At 47.9% G+C, this 19339-nt stretch overlaps 1 non-coding gene across 1 annotated transcript; it reads left to right on the plus strand.

The window, feature by feature from the left end:
* Positions 1-2584: 2584 nt before the first annotated feature.
* TRNAS-UGA (transfer RNA serine (anticodon UGA)) lies at positions 2585-2657 on the plus strand. Its single transcript has one exon. It is a non-coding gene; the product is annotated as a tRNA-Ser (tRNA).
* Positions 2658-19339: the final 16682 nt, after the last annotated feature.

Genomic DNA, 19339 nt, shown 5'->3' on the forward strand with positions numbered 1-19339 from the left:
GCGCTGGTGAACACTCTCAAGGTTAGTATACAGACAACATAAATACACAAGCAAGTAGCAGGGGGAACAGCGGCCGATGTAGCTCAGTTGGAAGAGCACCGGACGCGATATTCGGAGGTCGTGGGTTCGGATTCCACCATCGGCACGTTGTTTTTTCTTCTACTTTGTGTTTAATTATCTTTCCCCTAAACCGATTACATTACTAATTTCTGTGATTATCCAAGCAAACATTAAAAAAAAACAAAAAGACATAAAAGTACCATCCCCAACGCTTTCCTTGGCCTCGCCGACTGTTGGCTTCTTTCTTTCATGTATTATAACGAGCACCCTCATTTCCCTTTAATTGATCTGCTTGTAGCTTACGGGGGTCTCGGGTCTGGCAGTCTTGAAGCCATAGGTAGCGTAAGAGGGTTCTAGCACAGCTTTCGCCCTCGCTCTTGATCACGTTCTACGTGACGCTGGCGGTAACAAAGGACGTTCTACGTCCGCCGCTATGGCTGAGGGTGGCGCTGGTGAACATTCTCAAGGTTAGTATACAGACAACATAAATACCCAAGCAAGTAGCAGGGGGACAGCGGCCGATGTAGCTCAGTTGGAAGAGCACCGGACGCGATATTCGGAGGTCGTGGGTTCGGATCCCACCATCGGCACGTTGTTTTTTCTTCTACTTTGTGTTTAATTATCTTTCCCCTAAACCGATTACATTACTAATTTTTGTGATTATCCAAGCAAACATTAAAAAAAAAGACATAAAAGTACCATCCCCAACGCTTTCCTTGGCCTCGCCGACTGTTGGCTTCTTTCTTTCATGTATTATAACGAGCACCCTCATTTCCCTTTAATTGATCTGCTTGTAGCTTACGGGGGTCTCGGTTCTGGCAGTCTTGAAGCCATAGGTAGCGTAAGAGGGTTCTAGCACAGCTTTCGCCCTCGCTCTTGATCACGTTCTACGTGACGCTGGCGGTAACAAAGGACGTTCTACGTCCGCCGCTATGGCTGAGGGTGGCGCTGGTGAACACTCTCAAGGTTAGTATACAGACAACATAAATACCCAAGCAAGTAGCAGGGGGAACAGCGGCCGATGTAGATCAGTTGGAAGAGCACCGGACGCGATATTCGGAGGTGTTGGGTTCGGATCCCACCATCGGCACGTTGTTTTTTCTTCTACTCTGTGTTTAATTATCTTTCCCCTAAACCGATTACATTACTAATTTCTGTAATTATCTAAGCAAACATTAAAAAAAAAGACATAAAAGTACCATCCCCAACGCTTTCCTTGGCCTCGCCGACTGTTGGCTTCTTTCTTTCATGTATTATAACGAGCACCCTCATTTCCCTTTAATTGATCTGCTTGTAGCTTACGGGGGTCTCGGTTCTGGCAGTCTTGAAGCCATAGGTAGCGTAATAGGGTTCTAGCACAGCTTTCGCCCTCGCTCTTGATCACGTTCTACGTGACGCTGGCGGTAACAAAGGACGTTCTACGTCCGCCGCTATGGCTGAGGGCGGCGCTGGTGAACACTCTCAAGGTTAGTATACAGACAACATAAATACCCAAGCAAGTAGCAGGGGGAACAGCGGCCGATGTAGATCAGTTGGAAGAGCACCGGACGCGATATTCGGAGGTCGTGGGTTCGGATCCCACCATCGGCACGTTGTTTTTTCTTCTACTTTGTGTTTAATTATCGTTCCCCTAAACCGATTACATTACTAATTTCTGTGATTATCTAAGCAAACATTAAAAAACAAAAGACATAAAAGTACCATCCCCAATGCTTTCCTTGGCCTCGCCGACTGTTGGCTTCTTTCTTTCATGTATTATAACGAGCACCCTCATTTCCCTTTAATTGATCTGCTTGTTGCTTACGGAGGTCTCGGTTCTGGCAGTCTTGAAGCCATAGGTAGCGTAAGAGGGTTCTAGCACAGCTTTCGCCCTCGCTCTTGATCACGTTCTACGTGACGCTGGCGTTAACAAAGGACGTTCTACGTCCGCCGCTATGGCTGAGGGTGGCGCTGGTGAACACTCTCAAGGTTAGTATACAGACAACATAAATACACAAGCAAGTAGCAGGGGGAACAGCGGCCGATGTAGCTCAGTTGGAAGAGCACCGGACGCGATATTCGGAGGTCGTGGGTTCGGATTCCACCATCGGCACGTTGTTTTTTCTTCTACTTGGTGTTTAATTATCTTTCCCCTAAACCGATTACATTACTAATTTCTGTGATTATCCAAGCAAACATTAAAAAAAAACAAAAAGACATAAAAGTACCATCCCCAACGCTTTCCTTGGCCTCGCCGACTGTTGGCTTCTTTCTTTCATGTATTATAACGAGCACCCTCATTTCCCTTTAATTGATCTGCTTGTAGCTTACGGGGGTCTCGGTTCTGGCAGTCTTGAAGCCATAGGTAGCGTAAGAGGGTTCTAGCACAGCTTTCGCCCTCGCTCTTGATCACGTTCTACGTGACGCTGGCGGTAACAAAGGACGTTCTACGTCCGCCGCTATGGCTGAGGGTGGCGCTGGTGAACACTCTCAAGGTTAGTATACAGACAACATAAATACCCAAGCAAGTAGCAGGGGGACAGCGGCCGATGTAGCTCAGTTGGAAGAGCACCGGACGTGATATTCGGAGGTCGTGGGTTCGGATCCCACCATCGGCACGTTGTTTTTTCTTCTACTTTGTGTTTATTTATCTTTCCCCTAAACCGATTACATTACTAATTTCTGTGATTATCCAAGCAAACATTAAAAAAAAGACATAAAAGTACCATCCCCAACGCTTTCCTTGGCCTCGCCGACTGTTGGCTTCTTTCTTTCATGTATTATAACGAGCACCCTCATTTCCCTTTAATTGATCTGCTTGTAGCTTACGGGGGTCTCGGTTCTGGCAGTCTTGAAGCCATAGGTAGCGTAAGAGGGTTCTAGCACAGCTTTCGCCCTCGCTCTTGATCACGTTCTACGTGACGCTGGCGGTAACAAAGGACGTTCTACGTCCGCCGCTATGGCTGAGGGTGGCGCTGGTGAACACTCTCAAGGTTAGTATACAGACAACATAAATACCCAAGCAAGTAGCAGGGGGAACAGCGGCCGATGTAGCTCAGTTGGAAGAGCACCGGACGCGATATTCGGAGGTCGTGGGTTAGGATCCCACCATCGGCACGTTGTTTTTTCTTCTACTTTGTGTTTAATTATCGTTCCCCTAAACCGATTACATTACTAATTTCTGTGATTATCTAAGCAAACATTAAAAAAAAAGACATAAAAGTACCATCCCCAATGCTTTCCTTGGCCTCGCCGACTGTTAGCTTCTTTCTTTCATGTATTATAACGAGCACCCTCATTTCCCTTTAATTGATCTGCTTGTAGCTTACGGAGGTCTCGGTTCTGGCAGTCTTGAAGCCATAGGTAGCGTAAGAGGGTTCTAGCACAGCTTTCGCCCTCGCTCTTGATCACGTTCTACGTGACGCTGGCGGTAACAAAGGACGTTCTACGTCCGCCGCTATGGCTGAGGGTGGCGCTGGTGAACACTCTCAAGGTTAGTATACAGACAACATAAATACCCAAGCAAGTAGCAGGGGGAACAGCGGTCGATGTAGCTCAGTTGGAAGAGCACCGGACGCGATATTCGGAGGTCGTGGGTTTGGATTCCACCATCGGCACGTTGTTTTTTCTTCTACTTTGTGTTTAATTATCTTTCCCCTAAACCGATTACATTACTAATTTCTGTGATTATCCAAGCAAACATTAAAAAAAAACAAAAAGACATAAAAGTACCATCCCCAACGCTTTCCTTGGCCTCGCCGACTGTTGGCTTCTTTCTTTCATGTATTATAACGAGCACCCTCATTTCCCTTTAATTGATCTGCTTGTAGCTTACGGGGGTCTCGGTTCTGGCGGTCTTGAAGCCATAGGTAGCGTAAGAAGGTTCTAGCACAGCTTTCGCCCTCGCTCTTGATCACGTTCTACGTGACGCTGGCGGTAACAAAGGACGTTCTACGTCCGCCGCTATGGCTGAGGGTGGCGCTGGTGAACACTCTCAAGGTTAGTATACAGAAAACATAAATACAAAAGCAAGTAGCAGGGGGAACAGCGGCCGATGTAGCTCAGTTGGAAGAGCACCGGACGCGATATTCGGAGGTCATGGGTTCGGATCCCACCATCGGCACGTTGGTTTTTCTTCTACTTTGTGTTTAATTATCGTTCCCCTAAACCGATTACATTACTAATTTCTGTGATTATCTAAGCAAACATTAAAAAAAAGACATAAAAGTACCATCCCCAACGCTTTCCTTGGCCTCGCCGACTGTTGGCTTCTTTCTTTCATTTATTATAACGAGCACCCTCATTTCCCTTTAATTGATCTGCTTGTAGCTTACGGGGGTCTCGGTTCTGGCAGTCTTGAAGCCATAGGTAGCGTAAGAGGGTTCTAGCACAGCTTTCGCCCTCGCTCTTGATCACGTTCTACGTGACGCTGGCGGTAACAAAGGACGTTCTACGTCCGCCGCTATGGCTGAGGGTGGCGCTGGTGAACACTCTCAAGGTTAGTATACAGACAACATAAATACCCAAGCAAGTAGCAGGGGGACAGCGGCCGATGTAGCTCAGTTGGAAGAGCACCGGACGCGATATTCGGAGGTGTTGGGTTCGGATCCCACCATCGGCACGTTGTTTTTTCTTCTACTTTGTGTTTAATTATCTTTCCCCTAAACCGATTACATTACTAATTTCTGTGATTATCTAAGCAAACATTAAAAAAAAGACATAAAAGTACCATCCCCAACGCTTTCCTTGGCCTCGCCGACTGTTGGCTTCTTTCTTTCATGTATTATAACGAGCACCCTCATTTCCCTTTAATTGATCTGCTTGTAGCTTACGGGGGTCTCGGTTCTGGCAGTCTTGAAGCCGTAGGTAGCGTAAGAGGGTTCTAGCACAGCTTTCGCCCTCGCTCTTGATCACGTTCTACGTGACGCTGGCGGTAACAAAGGACGTTCTACATCCGCCGCTATGGCTGAGGGTGGCGCTGGTGAACACTCTCAAGGTTAGTATACAGACAACATAAATACCCAAGCAAGTAGCAGGGGGAACAGCGGCCGATGTAGCTCAGTTGGAAGAGCACCGGACGCGATATTCGGAGGTGTTGGGTTCGGATCCCACCATCGGCACGTTGTTTTTTCTTCTACTCTGTGTTTAATTATCTTTCCCCTAAACCGATTACATTACTAATTTCTGTAATTATCTAAGCAAACATTAAAAAAAAAGACATAAAAGTACCATCCCCAACGCTTTCCTTGGCCTCGCCGACTGTTGGCTTCTTTCTTTCATGTATTATAACGAGCACCCTCATTTCCCTTTAATTGATCTGCTTGTAGCTTACGGGGGTCTCGGTTCTGGCAGTCTTGAAGCCATAGGTAGCGTAAGAGGGTTCTAGCACAGCTTTCGCCCTCGCTCTTGATCACGTTCTACGTGACGCTGGCGGTAACAAAGGACATTCTACGTCCACCGCTATGGCTGAGGGCGGCGCTGGTGAACACTCTCAAGCTTAGTATACAGACAACATAAATACCCAAGCAAGTAGCAGGGGGAACAGCGGCCGATGTAGATCAGTTGGAAGAGCACCGGACGCGATATTCGGAGGTTGTGGGTTCGGATCCCACCATCGGCACGTTGTTTTTTCTTCTACTTTGTGTTTAATTATCGTTCCCCTAAACCGATTACATTACTAATTTCTGTGATTATCTAAGCAAACATTAAAAAACAAAAGACATAAAAGTACCATCCCCAATGCTTTCCTTGGCCTCGCCGACTGTTGGCTTCTTTCTTTCATGTATTATAACGAGCACCCTCATTTCCCTTTAATTGATCTGCTTGTTGCTTACGGAGGTCTCGGTTCTGGCAGTCTTGAAGCCATAGGTAGCGTAAGAGGGTTCTAGCACAGCTTTCGCCCTCGCTCTTGATCACGTTCTATGTGACGCTGGCGGTAACAAAGGACGTTCTACGTCCGCCGCTATGGCTGAGGGTGGCGCTGGTGAACACTCTCAAGGTTAGTATACAGACAACATAAATACACAAGCAAGTAGCAGGGGGAACAGCGGCCGATGTAGCTCAGTTGGAAGAGCACCGGACGCGATATTCGGAGGTCGTGGGTTCGGATTCCACCATCGGCACGTTGTTTTTTCTTCTACTTTGTGTTTAATTATCTTTCCCCTAAACCGATTACATTACTAATTTCTGTGATTATCCAAGCAAACATTAAAAAAAACAAAAAGACATAAAAGTACCATCCCCAACGCTTTCCTTGGCCTCGCCGACTGTTGGCTTCTTTCTTTCATGTATTATAACGAGTACCCTCATTTCCCTTTAATTGATCTGCTTGTAGCTTACGGGGGTCTCGGTTCTGGCAGTCTTGAAGCCATAGGTAGCGTAAGAGGGTTCTAGCACAGCTTTCGCCCTCGCTCTTGATCACGTTCTACGTGACGCTGGCGGTAACAAAGGACGTTCTACGTCCGCCGCTATGGCTGAGGGTGGCGCTGGTGAACACTCTCAAGGTTAGTATACAGACAACATAAATACCCAAGCAAGTAGCAGGGGGAACAGCGGCCGATGTAGATCAGTTGGAAGAGCACCGGACGCGATATTCGGAGGTGTTGGGTTCGGATCCCACCATCGGCACGTTGTTTTTCTTCTACTCTGTGTTTAATTATCTTTCCCCTAAACCGATTACATTACTAATTTCTGTAATTATCTAAGCAAACATTAAAAAAAAAGACATAAAAGTACCATCCCCAACGCTTTCCTTGGCCTCGCCGACTGTTGGCTTCTTTCTTTCATGTATTATAACGAGCACCCTCATTTCCCTTTAATTGATCTGCTTGTAGCTTACGGGGGTCTCGGTTCTGGCAGTCTTGAAGCCATAGGTAGCGTAAGAGGGTTCTAGCACAGCTTTCGCCCTCGCTCTTGATCACGTTCTACGTGACGCTGGCGGTAACAAAGGACGTTCTACGTCCGCCGTTATGGCTGAGGGCGGCGCTGGTGAACACTATCAAGGTTAGTATACAGACAACATAAATACCCAAGCAAGTAGCAGGGGGAACAGCGGCCGATGTAGATCAGTTGGAAGAGCACCGGACGCGATATTCGGAGGTCGTGGGTTCGGATCCCACCATCGGCACGTTGTTTTTTCTTCTACTTTGTGTTTAATTATCGTTCCCCTAAACCGATTACATTACTAATTTCTGTGATTATCTAAGCAAACATTAAAAAACAAAAGACATAAAAGTACCATCCCCAATGCTTTCCTTGGCCTCGCCGACTGTTGGCTTCTTTCTTTCATGTATTATAACGAGCACCCTCATTTCCCTTTAATTGATCTGCTTGTTGCTTACGGAGGTCTCGGTTCTGGCAGTCTTGAAGCCATAGGTAGCGTAAGAGGGTTCTAGCACAGCTTTCGCCCTCGCTCTTGATCACGTTCTACGTGACGCTGGCGTTAACAAAGGACGTTCTACGTCCGCCGCTATGGCTGAGGGTGGCGCTGGTGAACACTCTCAAGGTTAGTATACAGACAACATAAATACACAAGCAAGTAGCAGGGGGAACAGCGGCCGATGTAGCTCAGTTGGAAGAGCACCGGACGCGATATTCGGAGGTCGTGGGTTCGGATTCCACCATCGGCACGTTGTTTTTTCTTCTACTTTGTGTTTAATTATCTTTCCCCTAAACCGATTACATTACTAATTTCTGTGATTATCCAAGCAAACATTAAAAAAAAAACAAAAAGACATAAAAGTACCATCCCCAACGCTTTCCTTGGCCTCGCCGACTGTTCGCTTCTTTCTTTCATGCATTATAACGAGCACCCTCATTTCCCTTTAATTGATCTGCTTGTAGCTTACGGGGGTCTCGGTTCTGGCGGTCTTGAAGCCATAGGTAGCGTAAGAAGGTTCTAGCACAGCTTTCGCCCTCGCTCTTGATCACGTTCTACGTGACGCTGGCGGTAACAAAGGACGTTCTACGTCCGCCGCTATGGCTGAGGGTGGCGCTGGTGAACACTCTCAAGGTTAGTATACAGACAACATAAATACAAAAGCAAGTAGCAGGGGGAACAGCGGCCGATGTAGCTCAGTTGGAAGAGCACCGGACGCGATATTCGGAGGTCATGGGTTCGGATCCCACCATCGGCACGTTGGTTTTTCTTCTACTTTGTGTTTAATTATCGTTCCCCTAAACCGATTACATTACTAATTTCTGTGATTATCTAAGCAAACATTAAAAAAAAAGACATAAAAGTACCATCCCCAACGCTTTCCTTGGCCTCGCCGACTGTTGGCTTCTTTCTTTCATGTATTATAACGAGCACCCTCATTTCCCTTTAATTGATCTGCTTGTAGCTTACGGGGGTCTCGGTTCTGGCAGTCTTGAAGCCATAGGTAGCGTAAGAGGGTTCTAGCACAGCTTTCGCCCTCGCTCTTGATCACGTTCTACGTGACGCTGGCGGTAACAAAGGACGTTCTACGTCCGCCGCTATGGCTGAGGGTGGCGCTGGTGAACACTCTCAAGGTTAGTATACAGACAACATAAATACCCAAGCAAGTAGCAGGGGGACAGCGGCCGATGTAGCTCAGTTGGAAGAGCACCGGACGCGATATTCGGAGGTGTTGGGTTCGGATCCCACCATCGGCACGTTGTTTTTTCTTCTACTTTGTGTTTAATTATCTTTCCCCTAAACCGATTACATTACTAATTTCTGTGATTATCTAAGCAAACATTAAAAAAAAGACATAAAAGTACCATCCCCAACGCTTTCCTTGGCCTCGCCGACTGTTGGCTTCTTTCTTTCATGTATTATAACGAGCACCCTCATTTCCCTTTAATTGATCTGCTTGTAGCTTACGGGGGTCTCGGTTCTGGCAGTCTTGAAGCCATAGGTAGCGTAAGAGGGTTCTAGCACAGCTTTCGCCCTCGCTCTTGATCACGTTCTACGTGACGCTGGCGGTAACAAAGGACGTTCTACGTCCGCCGCTATGGCTGAGGGTGGCGCTGGTGAACACTCTCAAGGTTAGTATACAGACAACATAAATACCCAAGCAAGTAGCAGGGGGAACAGCGGCCGATGTAGATCAGTTGGAAGAGCACCGGACGCGATATTCGGAGGTGTTGGGTTCGGATCCCACCATCGGCACGTTGTTTTTTCTTCTACTCTGTGTTTAATTATCTTTCCCCTAAACCGATTACATTACTAATTTCTGTAATTATCTAAGCAAACATTAAAAAAAAAAGACATAAAAGTACCATCCCCAACGCTTTCCTTGGCCTCGCCGACTGTTGGCTTCTTTCTTTCATGTATTATAACGAGCACCCTCATTTCCCTTTAATTGATCTGCTTGTTGCTTACGGGGGTCTCGGTTCTGGCAGTCTTGAAGCCATAGGTAGCGTAAGAGGGTTCTAGCACAGCTTTCGCCCTCGCTCTTGATCACGTTCTACGTGACGCTGGCGTTAACAAAGGACGTTCTACGTCCGCCGCTATGGCTGAGGGTTCCGCTGGTGAACACTCTCAAGGTTAGTATACAGACAACATAAATACACAAGCAAGTAGCAGGGGGAACAGCGGCCGATGTAGCTCAGTTGGAAGAGCACCGGACGCGATATTCGGAGGTCGTGGGTTCGGATTCCACCATCGGCACGTTGTTTTTTCTTCTACTTTGTGTTTAATTATCTTTCCCCTAAACCGATTACATTACTAATTTCTGTGATTATCCAAGCAAACATTAAAAAAAAAAAACAAAAAGACATAAAAGTACCATCCCCAACGCTTTCCTTGGCCTCGCCGACTGTTCGCTTCTTTCTTTCATGTATTATAACGAGCACCCTCATTTCCCTTTAATTGATCTGCTTGTAGCTTACGGGGGTCTCGGTTCTGGCAGTCTTGAAGCCATAGGTAGCGTAAGAGGGTTCTAGCACAGCTTTCGCCCTCGCTCTTGATCACGTTCTACGTGACGCTGGCGGTAACAAAGGACGTTCTACGTCCGCCGCTATGGCTGAGGGTGGCGCTGGTGAACACTCTCCAGGTTAGTATACAGACAACATAAATACCCAAGCAAGTAGCAGGGGGACAGCGGCCGATGTAGCTCAGTTGGAAGAGCACCGGACGCGATATTCGGAGGTCGTGGGTTCGGATCCCACCATCGGCACGTTGTTTTTTCTTCTACTTTGTGTTTAATTATCTTTCCCCTAAACCGATTACATTACTAATTTCTGTGATTATCCAAGCAAACATTAAAAAAAAGACATAAAAGTACCATCCCCAACGCTTTCCTTGGCCTCGCCGACTGTTGGCTTCTTTCTTTCATGTATTATAACGAGCACCCTCATTTCCCTTTAATTGATCTGCTTGTAGCTTACGGGGGTCTCGGTTCTGGCAGTCTTGAAGCCATAGGTAGCGTAAGAGGGTTCTAGCACAGCTTTCGCCCTCGCTCTTGATCACGTTCTACGTGACGCTGGCGGTAACAAAGGACGTTCTACGTCCGCCGCTATGGCTGAGGGTGGCGCTGGTGAACACTCTCAAGGTTAGTATACAGACAACATAAATACCCAAGCAAGTAGCAGGGGGAACAGCGGCCGATGTAGCTCAGTTGGAAGAGCACCGGACGCGATATTCGGAGGTGTTGGGTTCGGCTCCCACCATCGGCACGTTGTTTTTTCTTCTACTCTGTGTTTAATTATCTTTCCCCTAAACCGATTACATTACTAATTTCTGTAATTATCTAAGCAAACATTAAAAAAAAGACATAAAAGTACCATCCCCAACGCTTTCCTTGGCCTCGCCGACTGTTGGCTTCTTTCTTTCATGTATTATAACGAGCACCCTCATTTCCCTTTAATTGATCTGCTTGTAGCTTACGGGGGTCTCGGTTCTGGCAGTCTTGAAGCCATAGGTAGCGTAAGAGGGTTCTAGCACAGCTTTCGCCCTCGCTCTTGATCACGTTCTACGTGACGCTGGCGGTAACAAAGGACGTTCTACGTCCGCCGCTATGGCTGAGGGTGGCGCTGGTGAACACTCTCAAGGTTAGTATACAGACAACATAAATACCCAAGCAAGTAGCAGGGGGAACAGCGGCCGATGTAGATCAGTTGGAAGAGCACCGGACGCGATATTCGGAGGTCGTGGGTTCGGATCCCACCATCGGCACGTTGTTTTTTCTCCTACTTTGTGTTTAATTATCGTTCCCCTAAACCGATTACATTACTAATATCTGTGATTATCTAAGCAAACATTAAAAAACAAAAGACATAATAGTACCATCCCCAATGCTTTCCTTGGCCTCGCCGACTGTTGGCTTCTTTCTTTCATGTATTATAACGAGCACCCTCATTTCCCTTTAATTGATCTGCTTGTTGCTTACGGAGGTCTCGGTTCTGGCAGTCTTGAAGCCATAGGTAGCGTAAGAGGGTTCTAGCACAGCTTTCGCCCTCGCTCTTGATCACGTTCTACGTGACGCTGGCGGTAACAAAGGACGTTCTACGTCCGCCGCTATGGCTGAGGGTGGCGCTGGTGAACACTCTCAAGGTTAGTATACAGACAACATAAATACACAAGCAAGTAGCAGGGGGAACAGCGGCCGATGTAGCTCAGTTGGAAGAGCACCGGACGCGATAGTCGGAGGTCGTGGGTTCGGATTCCACCATCGGCACGTTGTTTTTTCTTCTACTTTGTGTTTAATTATCTTTCCCCTAAACCGATTACATTACTAATTTCTGTGAATATCCAAGCAAACATTAAAAAAAACCAAAAAGACATAAAAGTACCATCCCCAACGCTTTCCTTGGCCTCGCCGACTGTTGGCTTCTTTCTTTCATGTATTATAACGAGCACCCTCATTTCCCTTTAATTGATCTGCTTGTAGCTTACGGGGGTCTCGGTTCTGGCAGTCTTGAAGCCATAGGTAGCGTAAGAGGGTTCTAGCACAGCTTTCGCCCTCGCTCTTGATCACGTTCTACGTGACGCTGGCGGTAACAAAGGACGTTCTACGTCCGCCGCTATGGCTGAGGGTGGCGCTGGTGAACACTCTCAAGGTTAGTATACAGACAACATAAATACACAAGCAAGTAGCAGGGGGAACAGCGGCCGATGTAGCTCAGTTGGAAGAGCACCGGACGCGATATTCGGAGGTCGTGGGTTCGGATCCCACCATCGGCACGTTGTTTTTTCTTCTACTTTGTGTTTAATTATCTTTCCCCTAAACCGATTACATTACTAATTTCTGTGATTATCCAAGCAAACATTAAAAAAAAAGACATAAAAGTACCATCCCCAACGCTTTCCTTGGCCTCGCCGACTGTTGGCTTCTTTATTTCATGTATTATAACGAGCACCCTCATTTCCCTTTAATTGATCTGCTTGTAGCTTACGGGGGTCTCGGTTCTGGCAGTCTTGAAGCCATAGGTAGCGTAAGAGGGTTCTAGCACAGCTTTCGCTATCGCTCTTGATCACGTTCTACGTGACGCTGGCGGTAACAAAGGACGTTCTACGTCCGCCGCTATGGCTGAGGGTGGCGCTGGTGAACACTCTCAAGGTTAGTATACAGACAACATAAATACCCAAGCAAGTAGCAGGGGGAACAGCGGCCGATGTAGCTCAGTTGGAAGAGCACCGGAAGCGATATTCGGAGGTGTTGGGTTCGGATCCCACCATCGGCACGTTGTTTTTTCTTCTACTTTGTGTTTAATTATCTTTCCCCTAAACCGATTACATTACTAATTTCTGTGATTATCTAAGCAAACATTAAAAAAAGACATAAAAGTACCATCCCCAACGCTTTCCTTGGCCTCGCCGACTGTTGGCTTCTTTCTTTCATGTATTATAACGAGCACCCTCATTTCCCTTTAATTGATCTGCTTGTAGCTTACGGGGGTCTCGGTTCTGGCAGTCTTGAAGCCATAGGTAGCGTAAGAGGGTTCTAGCACAGGTTTCGCCCTCGCTCTTGATCACGTTCTACGTGACGCTGGCGGTAACAAAGGACGTTCTACGTCCGCCGCTATGGCTGAGGGTGGCGCTGGTGAACACTCTCAAGGTTAGTATACAGACAACATAAATACCCAAGCAAGTAGCAGGGGGAACAGCGGCCGATGTAGCTCAGTTGGAAGAGCACCGGACGCGATATTCGGAGGTCGTGGGTTAGGATCCCACCATCGGCACGTTGTTTTTTCTTCTACTTTGTGTTTAATTATCGTTCCCCTAAACCGATTACATTACTAATTTCTGTGATTATCTAAGCAAACATTAAAAAAAAAGACATAAAAGTACCATCCCCAATGCTTTCCTTGGCCTCGCCGACTGTTGGCTTCTTTCTTTCATGTATTATAACGAGCACCCTCATTTCCCTTTAATTGATCTGCTTGTAGCTTACGGAGGTCTCGGTTCTGGCAGTCTTGAAGCCATAGGTAGCGTAAGAGGGTTCTAGCACAGCTTTCGCCCTCGCTCTTGATCACGTTCTACGTGACGCTGGCGGTAACAAAGGACGTTCTACGTCCGCCGCTATGGCTGAGGGTGGCGCTGGTGAACACTCTCAAGGTTAGTATACAGACAACATAAATACCCAAGCAAGTAGCAGGGGGAACAGCGGCCGATGTAGCTCAGTTGGAAGAGCACCGGACGCGATATTCGGAGGTCGTGGGTTTGGATTCCACCATCGGCACGTTGTTTTTTCTTCTACTTTGTGTTTAATTATCTTTCCCCTAAACCGATTACATTACTAATTTCTGTGATTATCTAAGCAAACATTAAAAAAAAGACATAAAAGTACCATCCCCAACGCTTTCCTTGGCCTCGCCGACTGTTGGCTTCTTTCTTTCATGTATTATAACGAGCACCCTCATTTCCCTTTAATTGATCTGCTTGTAGCTTACGGGGGTCTCGGTTCTGGCAGTCTTGAAGCCATAGGTAGCGTAAGAGGGTTCTAGCACAGGTTTCGCCCTCGCTCTTGATCACGTTCTACGTGACGCTGGCGGTAACAAAGGACGTTCTACGTCCGCCGCTATGGCTGAGGGTGGCGCTGGTGAACACTCTCAAGGTTAGTATACAGACAACATAAATACCCAAGCAAGTAGCAGGGGGAACAGCGGCCGATGTAGCTCAGTTGGAAGAGCACCGGACGCGATATTCGGAGGTCGTGGGTTAGGATCCCACCATCGGCACGTTGTTTTTTCTTCTACTTTGTGTTTAATTATCGTTCCCCTAAACCGATTACATTACTAATTTCTGTGATTATCTAAGCAAACATTAAAAAAAAAAGACATAAAAGTACCATCCCCAATGCTTTCCTTGGCCTCGCCGACTGTTGGCTTCTTTCTTTCATGTATTATAACGAGCACCCTCATTTCCCTTTAATTGATCTGCTTGTAGCTTACGGAGGTCTCGGTTCTGGCAGTCTTGAAGCCATAGGTAGCGTAAGAGGGTTCTAGCACAGCTTTCGCCCTCGCTCTTGATCACGTTCTACGTGACGCTGGCGGTAACAAAGGACGTTCTACGTCCGCCGCTATGGCTGAGGGTGGCGCTGGTGAACACTCTCAAGGTTAGTATACAGACAACATAAATACCCAAGCAAGTAGCAGGGGGAACAGCGGCCGATGTAGCTCAGTTGGAAGAGCACCGGAAGCGATATTCGGAGGTGTTGGGTTCGGATCCCACCATCGGCACGTTGTTTTTTCTTCTACTTTGTGTTTAATTATCTTTCCCCTAAACCGATTACATTACTAATTTCTGTGATTATCTAAGCAAACATTAAAAAAAAGACATAAAAGTACCATCCCCAACGCTTTCCTTGGCCTCGCCGACTGTTGGCTTCTTTCTTTCATGTATTATAACGAGCACCCTCATTTCCCTTTAATTGATCTGCTTGTAGCTTACGGGGGTCTCGGTTCTGGCAGTCTTGAAGCCATAGGTAGCGTAAGAGGGTTCTAGCACAGGTTTCGCCCTCGCTCTTGATCACGTTCTACGTGACGCTGGCGGTAACAAAGGACGTTCTACGTCCGCCGCTATGGCTGAGGGTGGCGCTGGTGAACACTCTCAAGGTTAGTATACAGACAACATAAATACCCAAGCAAGTAGCAGGGGGAACAGCGGCCGATGTAGCTCAGTTGGAAGAGCACCGGACGCGATATTCGGAGGTCGTGGGTTAGGATCCCACCATCGGCACGTTGTTTTTTCTTCTACTTTGTGTTTAATTATCGTTCCCCTAAACCGATTACATTACTAATTTCTGTGATTATCTAAGCAAACATTAAAAAAAAAGACATAAAAGTACCATCCCCAATGCTTTCCTTGGCCTCGCCGACTGTTGGCTTCTTTCTTTCATGTATTATAACGAGCACCCTCATTTCCCTTTAATTGATCTGCTTGTAGCTTACGGAGGTCTCGGTTCTGGCAGTCTTGAAGCCATAGGTAGCGTAAGAGGGTTCTAGCACAGCTTTCGCCCTCGCTCTTGATCACGTTCTACGTGACGCTGGCGGTAACAAAGGACGTTCTACGTCCGCCGCTATGGCTGAGGGTGGCGCTGGTGAACACTCTCAAGGTTAGTATACAGACAACATAAATACCCAAGCAAGTAGCAGGGGGAACAGCGGCCGATGTAGCTCAGTTGGAAGAGCACCGGACGCGATATTCGGAGGTCGTGGGTTTGGATTCCACCATCGGCACGTTGTTTTTTCTTCTACTTTGTGTTTAATTATCTTTCCCCTAAACCGATTACATTACTAATTTCTGTGATTATCCAAGCAAACATTAAAAAAAAACAAAAAGACATAAAAGTACCATCCCCAACGCTTTCCTTGGCCTCGCCGACTGTTGGCTTCTTTCTTTCATGTATTATAACGAGCACCCTCATTTCCCTTTAATTGATCTGCTTGTAGCTTACGGGGGTCTCGGTTCTGGCGGTCTTGAAGCCATAGGTAGCGTAAGAGGGTTCTAGCACAGCTTTCGCCCTCGCTCTTGATCACGTTCTACGTGACGCTGGCGTAACAAAGGACGTTCTACGTCCGCCGCTATGGCTGAGGGTGGCGCTGGTGAACACTCTCAAGGTTAGTATACAGACAACATAAATACCCAAGCAAGTAGCAGGGGGAACAGCGGCCGATGTAGCTCAGTTGGAAGAGCACCGGACGCGATATTCGGAGGTCATGGGTTCGGATCCCACCATCGGCACGTTGGTTTTTCTTCTACTTTGTGTTTAATTATCGTTCCCCTAAACCGATTACATTACTAATTTCTGTGATTATCTAAGCAAACATTAAAAAAAAGACATAAAAGTACCATCCCCAACGCCTTCCTTGGCCTCGCCGACTGTTGGCTTCTTTCTTTCATGTATTATAACGAGCACCCTCATTTCCCTTTAATTGATCTGCTTGTAGCTTACGGGGGTCTCGGTTGTGGCAGTCTTGAAGCCATAGGTAGCGTAAGAGGGTTCTAGCACAGCTTTCGCCCTCGCTCTTGATCACGTTCTACGTGACGCTGGCGGTAACAAAGGACGTTCTACGTCCGCCGCTATGGCTGAGGGTGGCGCTGGTAAACACTCTCAAGGTTAGTATGCAGACAACATAAATACCCAAGCAAGTAGCAGGGGGACAGCGGCCGATGTAGCTCAGTTGGAAGAGCACCGGACGCGATATTCGGAGGTGTTGGGTTCAGATCCCACCATCGGCACGTTGTTTTTTCTTCTACTTTGTGTTTAATTACCTTTCCACTAAACCGATTACATTACTAATTTCTGTGATTATCTAAGCAAACATTAAAAAAAGACATAAAAGTACCATCCCCAACGCTTTCCTTGGCCTCGCCGACAGTTGGCTTCTTTCTTTCATGTATTATAACGAGCACCCTCATTTCCCTTTAATTGATCTGCTTGTAGCTTACGGGGGTCTCGGTTCTGGCAGTCTTGAAGCCATAGGTAGCGTAAGAGGGTTCTAGCACAGCTTTCGCCCTCGCTCTTGATCACGTTCTACGTGACGCTGGCGGTAACAAAGGACGTTCTACGTCCGCCGCTATGGCTGAGGGTGGCGCTGGTGAACACTCTCAAGGTTAGTATACAGACAACATAAATACTGTGAGCCTTCTGTGGACCTTCTTTCATTTGTACATGCCATGATCTTCTTCTTTCATTTGTACATACCATCATCATCGTCCCGCGGCGCCGGCTCCCCCGGCGCGCGCTTGGGTTCGTGATCGGATTAAAACGCTAGACAAGGCTTCGCTGTCCTTGTCGTCACGACCTCGCCGTCTCGACCTAGCCTTCTTTTACAAGTGGTGGAGGCGAAATTTGATCCCCTTGCTGCCTTGGGCCCTGCCTCTCGCTGGAGCTACGTTCCGGTCGCCGTTTGGCAACTGCCGCCATCGCTATGTCTACCGACAGTACCCACGAACAAGCCGGACCCTCTACCTCGGCTGCACCACCCCCTCCGACTGGGCCCACACGACAGCGCGACCCGCCGCTGTTCGCTGGTCGTCGCGACGAAGACGTCGATGACTGGCTTGACACCTACGAACGCTGCAGTGCCTACAACCGGTGGGACGATGCTCTGAAATTTCTCAACATCTCTTTCTACCTTATTGAGGTCGCCAGGACTTGGTTCATCAACCGCGAGCCCCACACAACTAACTGGACCACCTTCAAACAGCAATTCCGACAGTACTTCGCCGACCCGGCAGTTCGGACTGAGATCGCGAAGACCAAGCTCGCTTCACGCCGTCAAGATCCTGATGAGTCATATGCGTCTTACATAGAGGCCATACTTGCACTCTGCCGGCGTATTAGTCCCACCATGGCGGAACATGAACGAGTACACCACGTCTTGAAAGGAATCAATTCTACGGCATATAACATCCTAGTTGCTCAGAATCCTTCAACTATTGATTCCATTATTACGACCTGCCAACGCATCGAGCAGCTGCAGTCTTTCCGATTGCAGCCCGCCAACGCTACTGGCCCGACCTATGCTGATCTCGACCTGCGGGCACTTATTCGAGCCATCATCCGCGAGGAGCTCCAGGCCCTCAAGCCTGTCTGTCGACACGGGTGCGATCACTCTTCCGCAACATCTAATGACGCAGGTCTCCGCAGCATCATCAAAGAAGAGCTGGCAACAATCACCGAACCTATGACATCTGTCCCTCCGGCACCCCGCTCAGTACCGACTTACGCGCACGTCGCAGCATCCCCCCCTCCTTTAGTTCCCCCGCCTCGACCGGCACCAACCTACAATCACGTCAGTGCAATAGCGACGGCTCAACCTGCGCCACCCTATTACGCACCTTGGCGCCCCTCCCGACCAATTTGCTATTACTGTGGCATTCGAGGACATATATCCCGCGTCTGTCGTCGCCGCCTCCAGAATGAGCGCCGTGGTTACGATACCTTTGAAAGTGACATCCCTCCAACGTCATATTATCAACGCCGGTTTACTCCAAGCCCACCTCGAAGATCATCCCCACCTCCAGAATCCTCGTCTGAGCCTCGTGGAACCCATGCATCCCGACGTCGGTCCATATCCCCATACCGCCGCTCAGTTTCCCCTCTCCGACCCGCAACTACTCTCTCTGCCCGCCATCCGGAAAACTAAGCGTTGCAGTTTCCGGAGATCAAACTGCAGTCTGCGAACTTACCAAAAGTCCTCCAGATCGCCCGTATAATGTGATTTCTGTTTTCGCTGAAGGATTACCGGTTGAAGCATTGATTGATACAGGGGCTGCAATTTCTGTCATTCACGCTGATTTGTGCTACCGTTTGCGAAAAGTTACCACACCATATGATGGGCCTGAACTCCGTGGAGCCAACGACGTCCCTTTGCGCCCTTTAGCAAAGTGCACCGTCCGAGTTGTTATTGACGGCGTCCGTCATCATGTGCAGTTTGCTGTGCTCTCTCCATGTGCGCATCTGATGATTTTTGGATGGGATTTTTTGTCAACCGCTTCGGCCTTAATTTCTTGTGGCGACCGTGCTATCCATATGACAGACAGCGATTTTTCATGTGAAGTTTCTGAACGACATCATCCCCTCGTTGCCGCCGCTGATACTGTTCTGCCTCCTCAGTGCGAAAAACTGCTTACCGTTGTTTCTGACCACATCGCTGACGGGGACGTGCTCATCGCACCATCGTATCGTCATCTTGAACGCGGTATCGCCTTCCCGTCTAGTCTTGTGAGGTTCTGCAACGGCTCAGCGACAGTAGCGGCCACTAACACTTCACGTGAATCCCTCGTGCTCCGAAAAGGAACTTCTCTCCCCTGCAAGGTGGATGTTCAGCCTTTGTCCTTGTTGGTGCTCACCGCCCCTCAGCCTCAGCACCGCGTTTCGACAGA

The sequence above is a fragment of the Amblyomma maculatum genome, unplaced genomic scaffold, assembly GCF_055883805.1.
Source record: "Amblyomma maculatum isolate TAMU_Amacu unplaced genomic scaffold, ASM5588380v1 scaffold_43, whole genome shotgun sequence".
NCBI lineage: Eukaryota > Metazoa > Arthropoda > Arachnida > Ixodida > Ixodidae > Amblyomma > Amblyomma maculatum.